Source organism: Spermophilus citellus, assembly GCF_964194105.1.
Source record: "Spermophilus citellus genome assembly, chromosome: 11".
NCBI classification, from domain to species: domain Eukaryota; kingdom Metazoa; phylum Chordata; class Mammalia; order Rodentia; family Sciuridae; genus Spermophilus; species Spermophilus citellus.
Window position 1 is genome coordinate 71,608,413 of NC_138192.1, and position 19,692 is coordinate 71,628,104.

A 19,692-nucleotide genomic window follows, 5' to 3' on the forward strand; every position below is an offset into this window, starting at 1 on the left:
TTTCATCCCCACTCTCCAATAATGCCTTGGTCTTTCCAATGTCCAGTTGACATCCTGAAGCTACCTAGGGGCTTCTAGCCACCTTTAATATGCAAAAGACACTCTTTTCCCTCTGAATATTCCAAAGGTTTTAGGATCTGTATGTCATAAAACATAGGTACAAAGACCCAGTGTATTTCACAAGATTACACCAAGCTAAAAGCAGGGCTCTTAGTAGTATCATTTTTCTAAGCAAATGGAAATTAAACTTCAAGGTCCAAAATTAGGATGCTCAGAGAATTCATGTTCAGAATGCATACAGAATTCATATAGGTAGGCCCTACAAATTAATTAACCAGAAATAATTTAAACCTCTTTAATAAATAGGCAATTAATTTGACCAAAAACTTCACAAAAGAGGCTATCCAAATGGTCAATGAACACACAGAAAGATGTTCATACTCATTACTTCATTTGTCATGGGAGAATTTAAAATTAAATCCAAATAAGACAAAAGAACATGCTGGACCAGAATGGTTAACATGTAAACAAAGGACAAATCAAAGGACTTGGAGCAAGGTGAACACTGACCTACTATTAGTGAGGATGTATATTTAGCTTAGAGGATTTAGCTTTTCCAAGCCTACCCAACAGAAATGAATATACATACTCCAAAAGACAGATACAAAAAGTTAACAACAGCATTAAGTATATTAAAAATTAGAACCAATTCAAATGGCCATCAATAATAGAATAACTAAATTTTAGAAGATGGAAGATTTTAGAATAAATACTATGAAAGTATATACAACAATAAAAATGACATGGATTCTTCTCTTGAATGTAAGCATACCCAAGATTGAATAATTATAATAAATAAAAAATAATGCACATTGTATTAATCCATTTTTTATGGAACCCAAGACAGACTACACTGGTCTATGGTAGAAGGTCAAAATAGTGGTTATTCTGGAGGGGGTAAATGCCCAGGACAGTACAAGGGAAGTACCGAGGTAAGTGTCATTTCTTGGAGTAGCAGATTGTTACATGGGCATATTCACTCAGTAAACACTAATGAAGCCATGTACTTTTATTTATGAATTTTTCTATACTTTTACTATACTAGCATTTTTTAGAAGATTGCTTAAAAAGAGTTATTCAATTTATATGAGACTTTGTGTTTTGAACAGAATCCTTTAATCCTTCCTTATTCCAGGAAGCAGGGATGAACAAAATTCACAATTCCCCTTTGAGATATTCTGCACAATAATACAAAACAGTCATATTTTCATAGATGCTCTCAACTGCACAAAGTTGATCATAAAAAAGAGCTAAGTGTTTGAAGTCATATGCTAATCAATATGTCACATGGGACAATGTCAGAATATTAATATCCATTTTTAAGGTGAGTATAGGAATATGGGCACTCATTATACTACTTTTCTACCTGTATGTGATTTGAAATTTTCATAAGCTTTTTTGCAAGATGGAAAGCATAATCATCTGCCCGTATGAAAGAAACTAAAACTAAAAAACTATAGCAAAAAGAAAGTTATGTCACAAATGGATTCCCATAGGAAAGGAAAAAGAAGATTCAGAAAAATAAATAACACACTAAAATTGGATGATAAAATTTGGTTTGCTTCAGCTGAAAATTTCAGTTAGTATGTTATACTCCTACCTTGTTTTACATTTTTATTGGCACATTTTAATTATACGTATTAGTGGGATTCATTATTACATATTCATACATGCACACAACATAATTTGATCAGTTTCATTCCCCATTATATTCCCACCTTCTTTCCAGCAAATTGAATCCTATTCTTATTCTTATGGCTTATTTCATCCCCCTCCTCTCTAAGAGGTCTTAATTACTACTCTTGTCTCTAAACTCCAGTTTCTCTGTTATTATTTGTTATCACTTAATTGATCCTCATTTTATTATATGCTGTGTAGCACCAGTTATGTTTTTATAAATCATCACTATTCTTCTTTGAAATGCTTTACTCTATGCCTAGGAACCTTGTCATGCCTGAGAAACATTATTAAATATATTTTTATTTATAATTTTCAATCAATCTCATTATCACTTTGTTGATTCTTTATCATTTAATGAGCACCTTCTCAGACACTGTTTGTTCTTTTTGGATGCCACATATTACCTTATTTAATTCTTATAAACTTCATATGAATTGTTACTATTATATTTATTCAGAAATCAGATAACTGAAGCATAGAGATGAAGCAGGGGGGAAGTCACACAAAATAAGTGCAGTTGTTATCAGCTCCAACTTAGCAGCTCCAGACCTAAGTTGCTAAGTCTAGTATACATTTCCTCTTGGTTTTGTTTTCTAGCCCAGCATAGCAAAGTAGGAAAGGAATCTTTCAAGTTCAAGAGTTTAAAGAATTTTTTATGAAAGATTACTGTTTTTTTTCTTTATTATAGCAAATTTTTCTTTACTTTAGAAGCTATGGCATTTATTTATTTATTTATTTATTTATTTATTTATTTATTTATTTATTTATTTATTTAATTATTGCAGTTCTGAGGATCAAAGCCTGGGCCTCACACATGCCAGTCAGGCACTCTACTGCTGAGTTACACCCCAGACTACTTTAAAAGCTATGGGACCTAAAGTCCATTCTCATTAAATAAAAAATTTGTATTTTCTTCAGTATACTATTTTCAGTATAGTATCAAAATTTGGATCTCAATGTCTGCAATTAATATTGGACTATTCACTACTAATTATTCTATTTTCAAATTCTCCAGTTCAGTACTTCAATATGTTTAATATTAGAAAAAAATTTACAACCTTGTGAGTATAACTGAAGAGGAACCTTAACTAATTATTTTATTATCCTTTGGGAACTGAATTCAGGTCCCTTAGCTTGTGGAGTCAGAGAAAATAGCTGCCATGTTGTATCACAGAGGTTCATTTAATGGAAGGAGAGTGCACTGTTAAATATTTAAGGACCAGAAGTTAGCACTAATAAGAAGTTGTTCACTGATCCTGATAAAGCCATTGCACTTCTTTAAAAAATGCTATTCTTTGTGACCATATACTAATTGTGTTCAGGAAACCCACCACTCCTGAAAATAGCCATATCAGTAGTATTATGCATAGAGATGTACGCCTGTGTCCAGGACTTCTGGTAAAAACATATGGATACAAAAATAGAAACCTAATTTAAATTACCTGCAATCAAACATCCATATTACCACTGATAGCTGTACTTTTTGTCTCTTTTTCCTAAACAAAGTAAATATTTTTATTAATTTAAGTAAAAGAATAAAAAGTTACTATCATAAGTTCTCATATTTGTCATAATTGACAAATTATGGGTATTAAATACTAAAAGACTTGGTGGAATCAATGCATATTTAAGATATTTTATACATACTATTGAGTTGCTTTCTTGAAATTTTGAACTAACTTACAACACCCACAATAGCCTATGAGAACATCAGTTTCTCACAACCATATCAGCAATGCTTATTAGTTTTCTAGCTTTACCAGATTAAATAGCATCTCAATATTTTACTTTGTATTTACTTGATTACAGAGAGTTGAATGTTTTCCGTGTATTTGTTGACATTTGAATATCTTTTGAAAAGAAATTTTTATGTTATTTGTTGATTTTTTCCATTATATTTTTTAGAGTTTTTTTTTTAATTTGTGAGCTCTCTTTATCTTTACACACACACACACACACACACATCCATTTATACATGTGTCCGTTTATATACACATAACCACTTAATAAATATGTTATCATTTTTCCTTTATATATTTTTCTTTTTATGATTTTGACATTAAGTGGTTGAACCTATCAATCTTTTCTATTATGGTTTTTGCTTTCAAGGTTATGTTTAGGAGAACCTTCCATACCCCAAGGTTTAAAAAAAAAAAAAAGTGTGCATCTTTTCTAACTGTTTTGTGATTTTACTTTTACTTTCAAAATAAAACATGCCTAAAATTTATTTTGTTACAAGGGATAAAGTGGGGATTAAAATTATTTTGATTTGGAAATAACTTTCTACCGATTCTAATATTATTTGCTAAATAACCTACACTTTGCCTAAAAACTTATATCTCCATTTTAACATACTTTTTAATTATAACTGAATCTATTTCTATACTTTTATTTATTTTCACTAATCTATCTTCCTTTCCTGACACTAGTACTACTTGTTGAGATTTTTACTAGTCTACCTTAAAATTATAGATTATTTTGGAAATAATATAAAATGTACTATAACTTACTTTGTAATTTTATTATGGATACAATAAAGCTCTGGCAGCTTTTCAATGGCATAAAATGGAGAATTCCAGCTCTTCTTATATCAGGCATATCTAAAGCTCAAATGCTGTGAATAATTAGCATCTTAGCAACAGTAATTTTGATCCATCTTCAAAAATTCTGGAGAGCTTTCAGGTACTTATTTTGTATATGAACCCTATCCTGAACTGCATCATTTTCTCCTATCTTTATTTTCTCCCAGTTTCTGTTCCCTAGTTTGATTATTTTAAAAATTGTATTGTGTTCACGTCTGCTAAGCACTTTACATCCTGTTTAAAATAACATAGAAGTATACATAAAAGCTTTCAACAAATTCTCAAAAGAATTTATAACTGTAAAGATGAAGAACTACTGTTCTACACCATTTAAAGTATCTCATAGTGGCCAAAATTGAATGTAATTTCACAAATTTCTTGACACGAAGTTACTTTTAAAACACATGATTTACATGGCTCTGACATTATTTGAAGAAACATAAGCAAAATTAAAATGTTAATGTCTAGAAGGCTGATGCCAAAATAAAGTACCACCCACAAAGTCTATAGCATATTTCTTGTTTTCAGAATAGCTGCCATTAGTTTTTACAAAAAAGAGAATATGAAACAACAGAGAGTGGCATCTGGTCTGTACCACATACTATAAACTGATTGACAGGAATTCATTCATTCATTTTCCGCACATTCATAAAATGTATCTCACTCCTTAAGTGCCAGTTACTGATAAGCACAGGATTTACACAGTGAATGAAACAAAAATCTTTGCTTCTGTGACGTCATCCTTCTTATAGGAGGAGATATAATTAAAACATAGAAAACTAGAATGAGTAAAATGTTGCTAAGTTTAGTAGAGAATTGGGAAATTGGTAGTGTATGTGTGTGGAAAAATAGAAATTTTAGGGTGACTGGGAAAATCTTACTATGAAGATGATATGTGAGCAAAGTCTTGCTGTCCAAAAAGATAAAATGAAACACAGTGAGGTAAACAATGAGCTTAGACCGACAATGAGGGGGACTTGTGAATTGTTACGTCTCTTACAGAGCTATATAGAGCGTGGTATCATCTTAATCTGACCCATGTTTTATCAGAATCATTATAGCTGATGTGATGAGAGTAAGTAGAGAGATCAGAGGCAGATTAACCACTAGGTAAGTTACTTCAGTGACCCCAAGGAGAAGTGATTGTGCTTTTACTAGAATGATATCAGGGGAGGTATTGAGAGGTGGTCAGATTCCGAATATATGTTGAAGGTAGAGCCAGTATGACTCAGCAGTGGTGCATTATAGGGTTTGAGAGAAAGAGAGAAACTAATGATCATGACAAGATTCTAGCCTAAGATAAAAGTGTGCTCCAAGTTCCTGGGATGGAGAAGTCTATGGGAAATATAGGTTTGAAAAGGAAAGATCGAGAACATCCAGTGTAGACATTAATGCAGTAGAATATATGCATCTAGTATTCAGAATAGAGGTCTGAACTGAAAAGATTAATTTGGAGGATTTCAGTATATTTATAGTACTTAAAGCTATGTGGAAATCCCATTGACAGTTACTCCCTGCCCTAACAATGGAATGACTTCCATGCTCAGTCAACTCCAGCTACCTAATCTAAAAGGATCTCTCTTATCCATTGCCCTCCATCAGACAAGCACTACAGAAAGTACTCCTGGGATCAGCAGCAAGGTGCCACATATCTCTATCAGCCCACTTTCTAGTGGTTCAGGTTTGGGATGTGGAAATTTCATTGAGTAGCAATGGAGGTTCCAACTGATTCAACAGACTTGGTGATTTTCTGCAATTTCAGTGTTCTCAGTTGCTTAAAGATTTTTCAGTCTCTTTTCATTCACTGAATTCTATGGGCTAGTTAGAAAAGTCAGAGAATTTGCACAGGCATAGCTTTGGAAGGTAGAATAATTTGTATGAGTATCTATTTCATACACACACACAAAAAAATGTCCTTTGTTTTATCAGTTCTTCAGCCTGCATGTTAATAGTCTCCATCTAGGCCTTTGCTTCCACCCTGGTTTCTGACTCTAGGCAAGTTAAACCCTAGGCTTAACTGGAGAAGCATTGTTAATCCCTGCAAAAGGCAATAGCAACATATAGACAGCAAAGGACTAATAACTTCCTTAAATTGTGTAGAGAATGCTGCAAAGGAGCAGAACAAGCAGTACACAGCAAAAGGAGCAGAAAAATTAGAAGATGGCCAATGTCATGCCTAATAATATAAATGTAAGGATAACGTTTTCACCCATCAAACAGTTCGTAACTGAGAGAGTGACAGAAAGAGGGATTTAAGGAAGAGCAAAATAGTCACTTAAGATACAGATATTGCATATTTTTATTGATAAAGCATAACACTGTCAGGGAATGTGAAATATGAAAACATCCATAACACTCTAGTATTTCCTCTTAGGTATTTAAGTACACTAAGTGCAAATGAGCTTGTGAAAAAATATTTCTAGCATTATTTGTAATAGAAAAAATAGCAAACAAATACATATTAAAAAAAGGAGAGGCTAGGCAAAATACACTGTATTCAGGTGATATTATATAGCAGTTAAAAGGAATGAATCAATTCTATATATATTAATGCAACTGGATCCAAAGATATCATTGAGTAAAACAAGTCATGTAAATGCACATATAAAATAATATAATTTATATTAAATGTATACATTTGATCATATAATACCTCATTACTTTGTTGGGTATAAAGCTTTAATTTTAAAATAATTTCTTAAGTCTGAAAGTATATGCATAAAATTTATAACCATAGGAGTGGAGTATGAAACAGAATGTGGATAATAGTAAAATGATTTCAGCTTTTTGATAAATTTGAATTTTTTTTTCTTTTTTAAGTTTATTTCTTACATACATGACAATCGTGGAGTGCCTTACATTCATAATCATCCATTCACAGCACATTTTTTTGTAATTTTTAAAAAATTAATTTATGTGTGCCTATGAGATGAAAAATTGATCAAAGGTAAATTAATATAATATAAAAGAAGAAACAGAGAAGAAGCATTTGAAGTAGAAATACAGTAGCATGAGGTAATGTGAGTGAGGAAGAAGGAGATGGAGGGATGAGCTCAGGGCAGTGCCAAGGTCACAGTCTAGGTGATGGGTATGGTTCACAGCCACTGAGCTCTGAAGAGAAGCCCCTTTGGTAAGCTTCCTTTGGCAAGGAAGGTTTTAGGAATGGTGGATTTAAAGTAATAGGGGAAAAAAAGCTAAAATTGAGTGAAGGTAAAGGCATAAGGCATCAGAGATATAAATTGGAGAGTTATCGGAAACAAATGGACTTCAACCAGGAGAAGGGATGAATCACCCAGAGATAGAGGTAAAAATACACATAACAAAGCAGAAGCCTAAATATTTACATAGTTTCTGTTTGCTTTGTTTTGACCATATCTATACATTTATTAGAAAAAAAAATGAATTCTCATTAGTACTTGGCTCAGAAAAAAAGTCATTTAATTACAGGCTTATAAGATAAGAATAAAAAAGCCCAAAGAGAATGCAAGTATCATGGCCACCCCAGGTAGAGAGAGCTTGGCTGTGGGAGGCTGCACAGTGCAGACTTCAAGGTCAAGGCTTCCTGCTTCCTGCTTATAGGGAGTTCCCTAGGCTGAGACAATTCATCAGGCCCTCTCACATGTTGCTCAGTGAGTCACAGAGGTTGCCTTCTCTGGATATATTGTGTATTTCCACAAATTTCTTTATAATTAGTATCATGAGAAGGTCAACACTAGGAGATTAAAACTGGCCGTGAAGTTCTTTGGGAATTATAGGGCAAAATATACAAAAATAAGACTGCTGTAGACCACCCACCTACACCCTACATTAATTCATTAATATGTCTTGTTATTATAATTCTTCTTGGAATGAAATTAAAGCAAGGATGATAAATCATGGGCTAGTTAAACCCTCAGAGTGTCCAAAACTATTTTGAAATATTATACCTTCATTCATGTATGAGAATATGTACACCAAAAATTTATTTAAAATAGTCTACATTATTCTGTCTTAAAAGTAAACTGAAAACTGGAGAATTGCTTGATTTCCAAACTCAAAATACCATGAGAACTCTCGCAATGGCCAGTATCTTTTTTAAGGATGACCTCATCATTGGGACCTATGAAGAGTTTAACTTATTCATTTTAGAAATATAATTTTCAACATGAATCACACCAAAATGTGACTACCACGCAGTTTAGTACTTGTGTGAATTAAAATATAAGCTTATGTGTTCTGGTATAATAAAAATGAAAGTTGTTTTTCTGTTTAATCTCACAGACCCATGCCAGAGAGATTAAGAAGGCTGTTTTGTCCCTTTTTGTGCTGGTATGTAATGGTTATTCTCATTTATTCTAGAGGGATTTAGGCTTTTCAATTCTCCCGACTTTATCTTCTTACCTTCTAATGCTGCTGTTTAGTAAGAGAAAGGAAACAGTCCTGGGAGCCTTTCTAGAAGAGATAATTGTGCAGGACTCCCTGGTCTCCATCCTCAGCTGGTAATGGTTAATTAGTTTATGCACTTGCAGTTTGGTCTCTTGAGGAGAGAAATTTAATTTCTTCCTCTTAGCTTAGAAGAGCATAGTGAGTTTTGTTTGTTTGTTGGGTTTTTTTTTGCTGTGTTTTTGTATGTTTTCATCTAATTTATGCTTACGGGCAGCACCTTGAACATCAGTTGAGGGGAGGGGAATGGAATGGAAGGACCTCAGTTCAGAGAATGGCAGGTCATATGTCAATCATGCAGGTTAAAACAGAACACACCTGAGGTGTCCAACACCTTATTTAACTGTGCCTGATGATGCTCACATTGGACTCTATCTAGAGTTGCATTTCTACATACTTGTTCATTCAATTAAGAAAACAGTGGCAGTGGGCTCACAGTTTAGAGAATACTACTTTGGGGACATTTTTTATTGATTCTTTTTAGTTATTCATGACAATAGATTTATTTTGATAAAATTCTAATTAGGACCCCATTCTTTCTCTCTCTCTGCACAAAAATTGACTCAAAGGGGATAGATAAGAGACAGAGGCATTAGACCATAAACCCTGCACCTACTAGAAGAACATCAGTTCAGGGGAGGGGAATGGAATGGAAGTGTAGGCCCCACACTCTAACATGTCGACTCAGGAACTGACTTTCTTAATAGGACTCTTTAAGGTGTGAGATGTAAAATCAATAATAAATGGGAAGACATCAAACTAGAAATATTCTTCACAGAAGACAATCAAGAGCATGAAGAGAGAGCCTACAGAATGGGAGAGGAATCTTTGCCACCTGTACCTCAAATAAAGCATTAGTTTCCAGGATATACAAAGAATTCAAGAAATTTAACACCAAAAAGCAAATAGCCCAATCAGTACATGGGCAAAGGAACTAAACGGACCTCTCTCAAAAGGAGAAATATGAATGGTTAACAAATATATGAAAAAATGTTCAACATCTCTGGCAATTAGAGAAATACAAATCAAAACTACATTGAGGTTTCACCTCTCTCTAGTCAGAATGGCAACTATCAAAAATACAAGCAACAATACATGTTTTCGAGTCATTTTTTTAATCTAAGTTCCAAACATGGCTCTGCTGCTTACTCATAACACAAATTTTGAATATGTATTTAAACTCCTAGCCTCCTTGCTCTCATCTGCAAAACAAAAAAAATATTAATGCATACCAAATGATAGTTGAATGAGCAATAAAGTGTTTGTACCGGCATAGTATATGAAATGTAGTAAATTTTCAATGATATGTTTTATTGTTCTTATTCTGGAGATCCACATAATTTGTCAGCTCCTTAGTTTTTGCCCCTGTAATATAAAAATAAAAAAATATTACATAAAACCTTAAATGTACTATTTAAATAATAAAATGTGTTAAGATGACCACATTGGTATAGCTGAATAATTTTTTAAAAAAGGCAAGAATCTTAACATGTTTACTAAAAGGTTTTCTTAGGGGAGGTCTCATGTAATTATATAATTAAATAAGAATGGCATAAATAACAGTGTATGAATTAAGTGATATGAATACAAATATTTCACAAGCTACAAAAGGTTATACAAATGTCAAATTTGCCCTGGAATACCCTTTAAAGTTCATACAATTCCCTATATTAAGGATGTGAACAGTGAGAAAGAACTTGTGACTTATCCAAGGGTATATACAATTAGTGAATGACAGAGCAAAACCCTGGATGCAGGGACCACTGTTCCAGTGTACCTTTCACTATGATTGCTAATGTGTGTTCATTGTCATGTTTTAATGGGCCATTTCAAAACCTTCTCGTTCTCTAATACCACATTGCCATATCTATCATTCAAGGGCAGAATGTGTAAAATCAATATGAAGTGGTGCTGCTATGGACTTTTCAGAGAGTCTGGGGATGTCTAAGAGAAACAACAGAGCTGTGGGATTTCCATATCTTATTGTATCACTTGTCCTTGATGATCTAGCTGCACTTTACAAATCTACCACCATAGCTTGCCTGGCCTGATGCATGCACTAGAACAAAGTATTGTTGAAGCAAAAGTCCTATGTTTTATACTTTCATTCAAGAGAAAAAAAGTAATTCCCAATTTAGGGAGCCATTATATGATATTTGTTTGAGGTCATTCTTTCTGCTCCTGGGACAAAACATGTTAAATGAAACTCCAGTATTATCATCTATGAATATAATCAACAGTTTGGACAAAATAACATCCCCAAGTTATTTTCAGAAATTTATATATCATTGGATTTCTTGGTATTTATATGGAAAAGTATGTAATGGTGAGAGGTAGGATGCCAGTTAAATCATAGGTCTGCTTCCTGAGAGCTGCTTACACACACTAACAAAATGGAAATTCACTCTGACCCTGATCTGAAGAAAGCCTTGGTATTTAGTTAATCTGTATATCTCTGGAACTGATTGATTGATTGATGTTGTTGCTGTTTGGTGGATTGAACCCAGTGCCTCCTACATACTAAACAAGTGCTGTACCACTGAGCTATACCCTCAGCCCTGTTGCTGGAATTTATATGCATAGGTTGAACTAAACAATCCTGACAGATGAAAGCTTATTTCATTATTGAAATGAATAGAAATTGAGAGCCAGATCAGTTAGATAATGTAAATCACCTGTATGGTCAAACCAAAAATTCTGATTTCTTTCTCTACCACATATATGTATATGTGTGTGTATGTGTGTGTATTAAATACATGTATGCTTTATATACATAGTATATCTAATACTACATATTATATTTGTATCTAATACTACATTAAAAATGTATTTGTTTTATTATCCCAAGGTATTATCTAGATAAAACTATTAATTTATCAAAAATCAGGGAGACATGGCTATTGTAAATGGCAGATTCATTGTGAATAAACTTCAATGTTGCTGTTATGTGGAATTTAGGTATTGTGACTATAAAGAAGTACTGAAAATAGAAAGAGAATATTCTTCAAAAAAATCCTCAAAAATAATGTTTAGAAAAATATCACATATCATAGACTCAAATATAAACATGTGTAACTAACAGCCTACTCCAAAAACTAGAGTAAGTTGGGTTTCTCTAACATGTTCTGAGGTTATGTGTGCAATGTCTTATTGAAAAAGGTTTTCTTTATCAGATCCAGGCATTTGTCACATATATAACAGATCTCTTTGTAATAGTTCCTGAAATGGTTCAATTGTTCCACTCTTATTGGCTAAAATCATAAAATTTAACACTCTTAGCAGATAAACTCAATTATAAAGGGTCTTAATTAAAATGTATTAGAAAAAGATGCATTCTATTTTCTGTATTTATCTTTTAGACTATCAAGTGCCATGTCACAGAATTATAGACTTCCAGAGTTTAAAAGCAATGTTGCATAGGTAGAAGTCATCTTGCCTTTTTCCTATAAGTGAGAAGACTGAGGCCCTGAAGTGCTGACTTGCTCAAAGTGAGCCACCAACAAATAGAATCAGTGCCCCTCAGTTCTGAATCCTAACTATTACACCAGCCGCCTCTGTCTCATTTGCTGTCAGTACTGGCTGTTAGCTGAAAAATACACAGTTATCATTGATTCAGAAATCCCTATAACTAATAATATTTTATGATGAACAGGATTTCATTCTTTTTCATTATGTTTTGTGTGACTTTTCGAGTGTATACTTTATCATAATAAAACATAGAATAATCAAAGAAGTGACGAATAATGAGATTTCACTTTATGAAGATAACAAATCCAAAAACCAAGGGATCACATTTCTTTTTGTGGCTTCCAGTGACATTATCAAGATCTCTATCTGTACATCACATTTAAGAGCCCATTATTAGCTTTGTCATAGACTAGACTTCACATTGCATAGGTGACAAATGACAGGAAATTTGTCATGATTCATGTGTTGTAGAAAGCTGTGATTTTGTGGGTATTCTCCCTAAATGTCATAAGAGTTTACCCAAATGCAATATTTTTGTAATGTGTCACCAAACTGTGTGTCAGTTTATATCAGTTGGTGGTAGAACATACCATTTTACATAATACTCCTAACTTATGTATCCCTAACATATATTCCTAATTTTAGATAAACAAACTAAATTCAAGACATTTATCGTATCATATACTGCTTTTACTAAAATCCTACAATAGAATTGAAGAATTCTATTGTGGTAACAAGTGGACATTTGCTTATCTCATCATTACCTGCATATTTCTGTGGAAAAGTTATTTGTACCTGGGTATTAAACATTTGGTTTTTTATCATTAATTATACATATGGGAAAAGATATGAGTATGTGAAAATGGGACATTTATCTCATGCTTTTTTATCTCTATTGTACAAATGTGCCTACCATATGTAGCTTGCCTTTGTAAGCAATTGCCATTATACATTATTATCAATCTACTCTTTTGTTACTGGATGCATTATTTATTTCTTATTTCTGTTTTGATTGGAGAGAGACAATTCAGAATAATAAATAACTGAAAGGAGGAAACTGCAACAAGTAAGATAAAGATTAAAATGGACTTCAAGAGCAAAGTAGGAAAAAATTCAGCAAAAACCCTAAGAAACAACCACAATGAAAATATGCCAGAATCGGGCCTTACCCTTCTTTTGTAACTCTAAGGCTGCTCCGTTACTCAAAGAAGCCAGTAGCCCAGGATAGTATTAAAGTTTCTTAGCTTTTGTAGCCTTTTCCAATGTTTAGCCATCTTTTTTTGTAATAATTTTATTAAAATATAACTCCTATACCATAGAATTCACCAACTCAATGATGCAATCCAGTGATTTATAACCTATTCTCAGAGTTGTGCAACCATTACCACAATCCATTTTTTATAGTTCTCATGACCTTAAAAAGAAACCTGTAGCTGGGTGCATGGCACACATCTGTAATCCCAGCTGCTGGGGAAGCTGAGGCAGGAGGATCTCAAGTTCAAAGCCAGCCTCAGCAAAAAGTGAGGCACTAAGCAACTCAGTGAGACCCTGTCTCTAAATAAAATACGAAATAGGGCTGTGGATGTGACTCAGTAGTCAAGTGCCCCTGAATTCAAACCCCAGTGCCCCCATAAAAGAAAAAGAACCCTGTACCACTTCACTAACACTCCTAAATCCCCCCTCCTCCTGTTCTCCAGATCTGAGCAACAACTGATCTAATTTTCTGTCTATAGATTTATTTATGCTGGATATTTCATATAATGGAATCATATAATGTATAGTTTTTTTGTGTTGTCTCTTCCACCAAGCATAATGTTTTCAAGGTCCATCCAGGTTGTAGAATGTGTCAGTATTTCATTCCTTTTTATGGCTGAAAAAATCCATCGTATGCATATACCATATTTTGTTTACTGGTTAGTTGAGGAACGTTTGGTTGTTTCCACCTTTGGTTTATTATGAATAAGGATGCTGTGAACACATTAACAAATGGGTGTGTGAATATTTTTTTTTTCATTTCTCTGGAGTAGGCACCAAGAAGTGGAATTATTGAATTGATTAGTCACTTTTAAATTTTAAAATGCCATCATTTTTAAACCTAACTATATCCTCTGACTGTCAGATTCCCTTGTTTTGACCTCTGTGAGGAACAAGTAGATCCTCCTTTATAGCTGTCTCTCAGGTTTTATAGAAAATGAAATTATTGCTTCCTTAATTCAGATTTAACAATTTCAATACTCTAAATATTTTAGATTTTAAAAATCTATTGCTCTAGTCACATTCCTTATAGGCTGAAATTACTCCAATATCTCCATTACTTGTTTTTATAGTTCAGATGAACCAACTTTCACTGTAGAAATTACAGTTTCCACTTACTATGTGCAGGTACTATGCTGAGTGTCCCATCTACATTTCTGTAATCCCGAAAACATCCATATGGGATAAATAGTATTAAATATTTTAGTATTAAACAGAAGGGATCTGATGCTCAAAGAAAGTAAGTGGCTTAACCACAGCCTCAGGTTATGGTAGAGGCCCATTAGAAACCAAAGGTCAGCCAGCAAAATTCTCACAACCTGTTCTAAATTGAGAAGTACTTGAACAGTAAATTGTTTCTATAGAAATGCTTCAGTCTTCACTTTAACACAGACACATCCAACAGTAAGCATGCAAATCTTAAAGGTGACTCTCCACTATCTTCCAACATTTGAATACTTAGCTTCTTACATTAAATAACATAGACAAGCATCTTTCAGAGTTCTTTTTATTAGAAGTTGAAATATTATATACCAAAACCTAAATCATTACTTACAACCAGAATTTTCAATCACAGATGCATATTCCATGCAGATTCCAGGATCCAAGGGTCTCCAACCATAATTTTTAAAACATTAGCATAAAGAAAGTATCTGTAGTTAAAGCAGATTTTTTTTTTTATACCAGACTGATCTGAAAATTATCCACTACAAAAATTCCTTCCCATTGCCTGAAGAGCATGAAGCAGCTAAGTAAAAGTTAGGGGGCAGCTTAGAGAAACAACAGTGTTCAAAGAGCTGCAAGTAGCATTTTTCAGTTCTAAATGAGCTCCCAGCAAAGAGAGCACATCAAGCCAGGCATGGTAGTAATCCCATTGGCTGGGGAGGCTGAGGCAGGAGGATCACAAGTTCAAAGGCAGCCTCAGCAACAATGAGGCACTAAGCAACTCAGTGAGACTTTGTCTCTAAATAAAATACAAAATAAGGCTGGGAATGTGGCTCAGTGGTCGAGTGCCCCTGAGTTCAATCCCCTGTACGAGAGAGAGAGAGAGAGAGAGAGAGAGAGAGAGAGAGAGAGAGAATGTATGTAGCAAGAGACATAACTCAGTGTCACAGAAATGGAGAGTTCAAGGGGACTCAACTGCTCATTATGGTCAACATGTAGGACACGTTGAAGGAAATTAAAACCACTGTATAAATATGGCTAAGACTCTGTTTTCAATCAACTGCAGACTTGGAAACAAAAACTGGCAGGGTTGTCTGCAACTGGTATTAAAGGCTTTGAAATAAGGAAATGGTCTTCTTACAATAAATCAATGTAGAAACACAACAAGCAGAAAGGAGATCAATAATAAAGAAAAAAGGCCTAATAATACTAATACTGGTCTTGGTGAAAAATAATTCTATTAAACACAGGTGTTTAAAGGTTTTTCATTAGCAATCATTTATTATCTTAATCTTTCTGTTGCCTTTAAGGAATCCCTAATTTTAAAAAAGAAAGTGTTAAAGAGGTGAATATTTATATGGGGTTTGCCCAAATGACAGTTTTCACAAAGAAGGCAGATGAGATAAACAGCACCCCTGTCTATTTCTTCTGCAGAATTTGTTCTTGTTTGGCTATGTACTCCATCCACATGAGTGAGGCCATCACATGACACAATAATTGACATGATCAAGTAAAATGGCACAGTTATCAAATTTCCTGTCTGGAGAGCTTCCATGGCTCTCTCCCTGCAATAAACAGGGATGTCACTCAAGTGTGATTTTCTATGCATATGCCATTTATACTTTAATAATGAAATGTTTAACAAAGCATATGTTCTATTAAGATAACCCATGCTAATTCTTCATCAGTATCAGCAGATGTGATCTTTGATATGACTTTTAAACTTGTCCCACGTTTCAAAATTGAATAGAGCTACAGAATGATGTGGCTCCCTTCCCCAGGAAGGACCTCAGTCTCAAAGTCAGAAGAAATAAATGTTACCTCTTTCCTATTAGCTATTTCTTAGATTATCTCCTAATAAAGTTGTTATGAGGACCAAATACAATAAAGGATGTGGAAATTCTTTGTAAGCTGAACATTGGTATAGTAATGTAAAAATGAAGGGAACCTCATTGGGCTTCTTTGTTTGCACCTGTGACTCTTATGAGCTGGTCATTATATATATAGCTACCCAGGATAATGACAAGTTGCTAAAACTGTAAGCTTTGCTTCCTTGTTCAAGTCCAGCTACCTCTGTCTGTGATCTTTACCTCTTTGATTCTTCTGGATTTTACTTCAAGTTCCCTTTCACTTAATGTTTGCATCATCTTCACTGGGAAATTTTACTATTGCAAATTGTAAAAGACTGCTGCCATATAAATGCACATAGCCGAGACATGTATCCAAGGAGTAACCATGTAAAACAGTTTTTCAAACTGATATCTTTAAAATAAAGTTGTTGTTTTTTACAAATTCATATAGAACAAGAACTACTGTAATTTGTAATAGCTTAAAATCTCCATGCTTCATTATCTCAATTAAAGCAGAACAAGAACATCTCTATAGGAAAACTGCCAGAGAAGAAAGAATTAAAGGAATACTTTCTCTTATATGCAGAAACCAAAATAAGGCAGGGAGAGCTGGGGTGGGAGAGCAGAAGCATAAAAAAATGGAAAGAAAAAATGGAAAGAGATTGAGGGGGAGGCAGGGGGTGGGAGAAGAGAGAAAAAGTGGAATGAAATTGATGAAACTATGTAATAGACATATATGAATATACCACAGTGGATTTAATCTTTATTTATATCTATAAGCACTAAGTTTAAAAAAAAAAAACTATGAATAAATAGAATGAAGACCATAGAGTGGAGGAAAGGGAACAAGGGAGGAAGGAGGCAAGGGACTGAGGAAGTACTAGGAACTGAAGTGGAACAAGTTATATTCTATGCTTTTATGATTATGTCAAAATGAAACCCAATATTATGTGTAACTGTGATGGACTGATTTAAAAAAAAAGAATTGTTATGTCTAAGAGGGAATTTCTTAAACTGAACATAATTTCAAACTAAAAATCTTAAATCATTATAATCCATAGTGATCATTTTCTTTAGATTGCAGATGCAGTCAGTACTCTGTTTTTAAATTGACTGTGGCCACTTTGGGTAAGAGGTAGCTCCCAAAGCAGAGAAACTAAAGTATCAGCACTGGCATGCCACAAGAATTGCCCAACTGCCCTGAGTTGTTGCATTGGATTACAAACCCCACCAAAGATGGCAAGAATTTGCTCCCCCAGAAGAAGGGACTTTCAAAGGATTCAGAGGTTTGGCTAAAGATTAAAAACAAAGGGTATGATTAGTTACTGAATATGCAGTTGTATATTTTGTTACTATCACCCCTGTTAAGAAATTTGCATTGTGTCACACAACCATTTTGTTTTGGAGATTATTGAAATTTATTCACTTGTGTCTTATGGAAAAATGTGTACACATTGCACCTGAAATTAAAATAACATGGCAGGAGCTGGGGCTGTAGCTCAGTGGCAGAGCTCTTGCCTAGCGTGTGTGAGGCACTGGGTTTAATCCTTAGCACCGCATAAAAAAACTAAACAAAGAAAGGCATGCTGTCCATCAGCAACTATAAAAAAAAGAAAAATTAAAAATAAATAAATAGAATAACATGGTAGTAGGTATGCCTAGTGTCACTCTCGGCAGAGCAGGAACAATTCAGGGTAGAGAAAGAAAGGCAAAGACTAGAAGCTGAAAAGAGCGTCTATTAGATTTTATAGATTTAGGAAAGTAACTAGTCAAGGCCAAGGTGTGGGAGGGAAGAGCATAGGGAGTTTAAAATGTATTAATAGGAAGATACAGGAAGTCTATTAAGGTAGGAAATGGGGACAGATAGATGTTGGTTCTGTGATGTTAATAAATATCCATAGGGATAGGAATCTGCAAAACACAATATAAATCTGGGAGGGTAGAAGGCAAGAGGAGTGAGTGAGCCTTTGAGAGCTATATCCTTTATAGAGGTTGTAGTATCCTATTTTAGGGCAAATTCATTTTCCATCCTGCTGTTTAGGGTCATGTAAGAACTCACTGGTACATGTGAGATAATGAGGAGATGGATGCTCACTACAGTAGTGCTTACAAAGGAAATCTCCAGTCCTGCTGTAGGTCTTGCCTTTCATTTTTTCTTCGATTTTGGCAAAGCAACTACTTTTTTCCCCAATGTCTTAGCATCGAGTGGCAGGAGAGGACATATAAACACTAAAGTCTATCAGTAGAACAAAGAAAAAAATGCACGGATATATGCTATATCTCCTCATCTCCAGGGAAAACAGTGACAATTGCTTCATTTATTGAGTGCTGCTTTAGTTATCTCTTACTCTTGTAACAATCTGCCCTAAACTTAGTGGCTTCAGAAAACAAAACTATTATTATCTCTTACGTGTCTGTGGGTTGCCTAGGTGCCTCTGGGTGGTTCTTTATCATGTGTTGTTGGTCAGGACTGCATTTCTCTGGAGCTTTGACTGTTTTTGTATGGCCAGGATAGTTCAGTGTCTTGATCAGGGGTTGGTACTGATAGCTGAGCATTTGGAGGAGGTTTCCAATCAAGTTCCTTGTGTCTCTTCCAGATGGCTGCTGTGTATGGCATGCATTTCTCATGACCTGGTGACCAGATTCAAATAAGTAGCCCTCCCAGCACCAGGGTGAAAGCTAAAGATTTCTTATGGCCTGGTGACTTTGGAAGTTACACGGTGATATTTCTGCCATGTGTTTTTGGCTAAGACAAGTCTCAGGAGAGGTCCACGTTCAACAGGATTAGAAGAAGACTCTTGTTAGATGGAAGGAGTAGCAAAAACTGTGCTCAGTTTGTCAATTTAAAAACTTAATGCTCAGTGATACTAAATTTTGGAGTTAAAAATTGAATCAGATGGGATTCCTATTCGACTCCATAGCCCAAACAAGCCATAAAGAAAGAATTTAGGGATGGCAATGGCATATACATTTATTAGGTAAGTTGTATGGCTCTGCTAGTGATCCCAGACTGTGAGATGGTCCCCTCCCTCATTCCTCATCTTAAGATCACAAAGTTATATTTTAAGCTTATAAGGCTAAGTTGATTAAATTGTCTAAAATTTTCAGTGGCATGATTTTCTGCACTAGCTGTCTTTGCCCCTTCTGTTTCTTCCAAATAAATGGGTGTGTTGAGTTCCTGCCATTCATGGAATGACAAAGAGAGGTTAGGG

At 34.3% G+C, this 19,692-nt stretch overlaps 1 protein-coding gene across 7 annotated transcripts in view; it reads left to right on the plus strand.

The window, feature by feature from the left end:
- The window catches only part of B3GALT1 (beta-1,3-galactosyltransferase 1), a 582,447-nt gene that overhangs the window by 317,152 nt on the left and 245,603 nt on the right, over positions 1-19,692 (plus strand). For 2 of the 7 annotated variants that reach the window (XM_081261274.1, XM_081261268.1), the window contains exon 3: positions 8,583-8,630. The exons of the other annotated variants lie outside the window; for them this stretch is intronic. The gene's annotated coding sequence lies outside the window, so the exon portion shown is untranslated. The remainder of the gene's footprint in view (positions 1-8,582; positions 8,631-19,692) is intronic. 7 annotated transcript variants of the gene reach the window in all.